The 6,000-nt window shown below is 44.6% G+C and overlaps 1 long non-coding RNA gene across 1 annotated transcript in view; it reads right to left on the reverse strand.

Annotated features, from left to right (window-relative positions):
* LOC140408874 (uncharacterized) overlaps nt 1-5,630 on the reverse strand; it is an 81,538-nt gene extending 75,908 nt beyond the window's left edge. Inside the window, exon 1 of the long non-coding RNA XR_011940230.1 lies at nt 5,507-5,630. This is a non-coding gene — a long non-coding RNA (uncharacterized lncRNA). The remainder of the gene's footprint in view (nt 1-5,506) is intronic.
* Between the last annotated feature and the right edge of the window lie 370 nt (nt 5,631-6,000).

The raw sequence follows: 6,000 nt of genomic DNA on the forward strand, positions 1-6,000 counted from the left end.
TACCAGGATTTGTTGATCATGGAAGGAGCATTCATGATGCAGTTCCATGGGCTGATAATCAGCCGAGGAATCCTCCCACCACTATTCCCTCAAAGGGAAAAAGAGTGTATATAAAAATATACTGAAAGAAAATCACAGCTTTTTGACATATCTATTTTGCTACAACTCTCTTTGCTGGGTGTCCTGTGATTTCTGCCAGAATCTTGACCTCTGCGTTGGTTGGTGTCTCTTGTCCAAAACCTTCTATTTGCTCACTCTTTCAAGTGGGAAGGTTGGGTTGGGTAGATGTGATATCAATCTGAGAAGTAGCTTTCTCATCGGTGCCCTTTTCCTGCCACTTTTGCCAGGTTTCCCTTTGTCTGCTCCATAAAACAGTTCACTATGATACAGTAACGTTTTTTTAATATAAATTTAGAGTACCCAATTCTTTTCTTTCCAAATAAGAGGTTATTTAGTTCTGCCAATTCATCTACCCTGTACATTTATTTGGGTGGTGGGGTGGAGACCCACGCAGACACAAGGCGAATATGCAAACTCCACACAGACTGTGACCTGTGGCCGGGATTGAACCTGGGTCTTGGCGCCGTGAGGCAGCAGCGCTAACCACTGTGCCACTGTGCTGCCCCAGTGATGTTTCTTTAAGAATTACTACTCTCTTCATTTCCTGCATTTTTCCATTGTTCGAGTTCTTTGACTGACTGGAAAATTGGGAGGGAGGACATTCAAATTATGTTAGTAAACAGACTTTGCTCAATCTAGTACATAAGAACATAAGAACTAGGAACAGGAGTAGGCCATCTGGCCTCTCGAGCCTGCTCCGCCATTTAATGAGATCATGGCTGATCTTTGTGGACTCAGCTCCACTCTCCGGCCCGTACACCATATCCCCGAATCCCTTCATTCTTTAGAAAGGCATCTATCTTTTTCTTAAAAACGTTTAAAGAAGGAGCCTCAACTGCTTCACTGGGCAAGGAATTCCAGAGATTCACAACCCTTTGGGTGAAGAAGTTCCTCCTACGCTCCGTCCTAAATCTACTTCCCCTTATTTTGAGGCTATGCCCCCTAGTTCTGCTTTCCTCGACCAGTGGAAACAACCTGCCCGCATCTATCCTATCTATTCCCTTCATAATTTTATATGTTTCAATAAGATCCCCCCACATCCTTCTAAACTCCAATGAGTACAGTCCCAGTCTACTCAACCTCTCGTCATAATCTAATCCCCTCAACTCTGGGATCAACCTAGTGAATCTCCTCTGCACTCCCTCCAGTGCCAATATGTCCTTTCTCAGGTAAGGAGACCAAAACTGAACACAATACTCCAGATACGGCCTCACCAACACCCTATACAATTGCAGCATAACCTCCCTAGTCTTGAATTCCATCCCTCTAGCAATGAAAGACAAAACTCAATTAGCCTTCTTAATCACCTGTTGCACCTGCACACCGACTTTTTGCGACTCGTGCACCAGCACACCCAGGTCCCTCTGCACAGCAGCATGTTTTAACATCTTACCGTTTAAATAATAAGCCATTCTGCTGTTATTCCTCCCAAAATGGATAGCCTCACATTTGGCAACATTGAATTCCATCTGCCAGACCCTAGCCCATTCACCTAACCTATCCAAATCCTTCTGCAGACTTCCGGTATCCTCTGCACTTTTTGCTTTACCACTCATCTTAGTGTCGTCTGCAAACTTTGACACATTGCACTTGGTCCCCAACTCCAAATCGTCTATGTAAATTGTGAACAACTGCGGGCCCAACACTGATCCTTGAGGGACCCCACTAGTTACAGGTTGCCAACCAGAGAAACACCCATTTATCCCCACTGTCAGTTCTGTCAGTATTGTCAGTTCTACTCCCCCTTCCCAAAAGGACCACATGATTACAGCAATCCTGACTCTTTTCTTCCTCAGATCACTGAAGTGCCCTACAGGGACCAAAGTTGCATGTTAATTTAAAGTCATTTCGGAAAGGGTACAATAGAGTCAGCTTGGGATTTTTATGGTTGCCACAGGTCAACTTTACCAAATTAATCATTAGCTCCATGATATGAATGAATGCAATAAATATAGACTGTGATAGCATTATTATCCTTTTATAGCCAAGTGATTAATAGCTGATAGAACCACCTTCCAAAGAGTAATCGATATAAGGTTCTTGGCATTGGTTGAATTATCAGATATATATAATGAGTTTTCTGTCATCAGAGTATTTCTAATTAACTTTGGCAGCTTTGATATTTTAACACGTATGAAAATGGATGTTTAAAATTAACAAATTGAAAAATATTTCCTCAAGATCTTTTTCATCTCATTACATTAAATTACAGCTGGTCAGTAAGTACTTGGTGAAAGTATATTTGATATTTTATTTATACATTAGGATGCTTTTTGTTTGATATTATTATGGACAGGGAGGAGAGATAAACTGAAACCCCTTCTTTTCCCTTCTGCCTGTAATCTGTGTGGTTTATTCTTAAAAATGTTGATATGTGCCATGGTTGCACAGTGGTTAGCACTGTTGCTTCACAGCACCAGGGTCCCAGGTTCAATTCCCGCTTGGGTCACTGTCTGTGTGGAGTCTGCACGTTCTCCCCGTGCCTGCGTGGGTTTCCTCCGGGTGATCTGGTTTCCTCCCACAAGTCCTGAAAGACGTGCTGTTAGATGAATTGAACATTCTGAATTCTCCCTCAGTGTACCCGAGCAGGTGCTGGAGTGTGGCGACTAGGGGCTTTTCACAGTAACTTCATTGCAGTGTTAATGTAAGCCTACTTGTGACAATAATAAAGATTATTATTATGTGTGCGTTTCCAAACTCCCATTAGTATGTGGTCAACTTTACAAATACCAGCACCCAGGCTTTTGTGGGTTTTAACAAAGAGGATTAGGTGAGAAGGCAAGTGGTGAGTTCACTGCTGGGCCAGGTATGTGTGTGCAGGGCAGGGTCCCCCAGCACAAACGGGACATTGGATGGCGCCCTGCTAGATGTCAGGGAATGTAAGGATGGGAGGCTTGGGGGATTAGAAGGTAACAGGTTGGAAGCCAGAACTTATTGTTGGTCTCACACCTTCTCTAATTCCTTAAGCATATTACAGTATAAGGCAGCAGCTGTCCTCACAGTGGCGTTTGCAGTCCAGGCTGCCAGAAGCCGGAAAAGGTGGCAGAAGCAGTGTTAGCAGAGGCTCGAGGTGGCAGCCCACATGTAGGGTCCCGCCCCAAACCCTGAGCATCCGGCTGCCCAGCGGATCAGGGAGGGACCCAGAGACGGAGATCAGTGAAGGCCCAAGGTGTGCTGGCAGTGCTGGTCATTTGAAGAGATGTGTGCCGCAGGAGGCTATGCCACAATAAGGGAATGGTGCGGCACCTGTTCCATGTCCTTGCAGACTTAGCACCACATGGAGGAGGAGGACACCCACTCCCAGTGGCCGTCAGGGTCACCGCAGCCCTGGACTTTTATGCCTCGGGTTCATTCCAGAGCCCAAGTGGGGGCTTGTGAGGCAGTCGGAGATTCTTGACGTCTTCGAGGGACACCCCAGAATGACCAGAGGCTCTGGGGAATATGTGGTACCCACTTAGGACCTTGCTTTAGGATCTTTTGATCCCAACGATTGCGCACTCCCACCGTGGGTTTCCTGGGCCTGGGGTGGATTCAATGAAAAATCCCATTGGCGGCGGTGGTACGAAAAGTTACCGCAACTGGCTAATGGCGGGCAGGCACCAGCTGCTGAGAAACACGCCACAGGGAGGCCAGACAATCTCGCCCAATGGCTTCCAATAAGACATGACGGAGTCAGTCTGCTGCATTACTCATAAGTAGAACAAGCACAATTGGATTAAAATCCAATTTATTTCCATGGTAATCATTTCTATTGATTGATTATTTATGTAATGAAATTACAAATCTCACATGTAGAATGTCTTGGTCAGGAAGATTGGAAATAAAAACATGAACTTTTGACTTGATTCTCCTACCTCTCGCTTATTATTGCAAAACAATTCAAGTGACATGAAGGGAAATTCAAGACTGACAAAAATGGCAACATTTACTCTGTACATTACGTTAGCCCAATGCCAAGACCATTCATTAAGTTGCAAAGTTATCGAAGCATAAAGCCTCGTTCCTTGTCATGAGCTATCAGAAAAACCCCCAGAAAGGTTTTGCCATGGCACGGATTAAGAGAATCCATCAAGTAAACTGAGTACTTCCATTTTGTGGACAAAATCATTCCCACAATAAGATCTGATTGTCAGCTTAAAGGAAATTCTGCAGCAAATGCCCAGAGAACCACCTATTAAGAAGCTTGTCAAATTCACTGCAGTGAAATCTAAACTTACATTCAAGGACTGTGGAAGAGTTGTGGAAACCTGGAGCCTGGAGAAAGTCCTTCCAACTGATATGGAGCGCAATTCAGTGGCCTTCAACGGAATCTCGCGAGACATTGCGAGTTGGATCTCGCCCTCACTGGGCGTGATCCAGATCTGCATATTTAAATGAGCCATTAGGCAAGGACCAGTCGTAACAGCACCTGGGTTGGGGGGGTGAGGGGTGGGGGGGGGGAGGGGGCTCTCCTAGTCTACTGCAATTCCCAGGTTGTTGGGAACAGAGCAGGGTGGCACCCTTGCTCTCCCTCTGGCACCTGGGCACCTTGGCACTGTCAGCCTGGCACCCTGGCTCTGACACTGGCAGGGCACTAGGCTGGTAGTGCCAAGGTGGGCCCATGTGCCAGGTTGACGCTGCCAGGGATCATGCAATTAACAAGGGTAACTTATGTACAGGCACAGAGTCTATGATATAAATATGAACACTCTGGTTCTGGGGTTCATTCTGAGTAGGCCCCACTCGCCTGGATTCCGAGCAGATCGCTCATTGGTCGGGCTTTGCGTGCTCCAAGCCAGTCACATGGACTGCAAGGCCACGCTTCTTAAAGAGGCCACGCTACCACAATTGCATTATTTTACCCAAGGAGATAGGACTGTAACAATCTAAATATAACCATGAATTATGCTTTATTTTTCATGAGAATGCCTTTTCTCTTGCAAAAGGTGGTTTGGCTATTCTTAAATGTGCCACAGCAGGCCTGAAAACGCTATTGTTTAAAAACATTGCTAATTAACTGTCTTGTTTCTGCAAAAAATAATTTGCTAAATTATATTTATGTGGTAAGGAAATGCAGAACAGTGTGCTGCTTGTTATTCATTTAAAAACATAAAAGACTGACAGGCAAGCAACCAAACTCTAAGCTAGTCACATCTGATATTTCTCTCCGAGGATTCCCACAGCAGCTCTCTGTACAATCTCTGGATTTCAGGAGGTTTGTTTTGATCTCCTACTTCACAGTGTTCCACATGATGCCTGGTTGAGGTTCACTAATTAATTTCTCACAAGATATGAGGCAGTGTTTCTTTTTGCATTATCTCCAAAGAATCACATTTTCACGTTTCCAGAAATAAAATTAAGACACTAACCAATACTTTATAGGCTGCTTATCGATTATATTACTTACTTGAAGGAAGAAGCAACTAGGTAAAATGATGTGCTGACCACAGCATGAAATCTTTCCAGACTAGGATTGTGTTGTCAGGTTGTTTGGTGTCTCACCAAGAGGTCTGGAGGTTTGTACGGTTGAGGTTTATTGGTAACCCATCACTATACACATCTCCAAGTTAGAGCCCTGCGTGGGGGCTGCCTCCCTCCAGACTCCCCAACCGCCCCCACCTCATGGCGTATTTCGCGGTGACAGAGGCGGCCGTCAACTTGGTTTTCCAGAAAATTTCGGCTATCATTTTATTTCCCAAGTACATTTTGTGCCTTTAAAGGTTAAGGACAACGTTAACTGTTTGTGCTTAAATTTGTATCCTTGCAGCATGTTTTTTGAAATTAGGCTGTGGAAAATCATACTTGACATGATGAGATAAGCCAAACCTAATAATATTTGCTCATTTTATTACAACCTTTACTGTGAAGTTAAAGCCGTTAGATAACGACAGGCTGCTTTCC

Source organism: Scyliorhinus torazame, chromosome 3, assembly GCF_047496885.1.
Source record: "Scyliorhinus torazame isolate Kashiwa2021f chromosome 3, sScyTor2.1, whole genome shotgun sequence".
Taxonomy (NCBI): domain Eukaryota; kingdom Metazoa; phylum Chordata; class Chondrichthyes; order Carcharhiniformes; family Scyliorhinidae; genus Scyliorhinus; species Scyliorhinus torazame.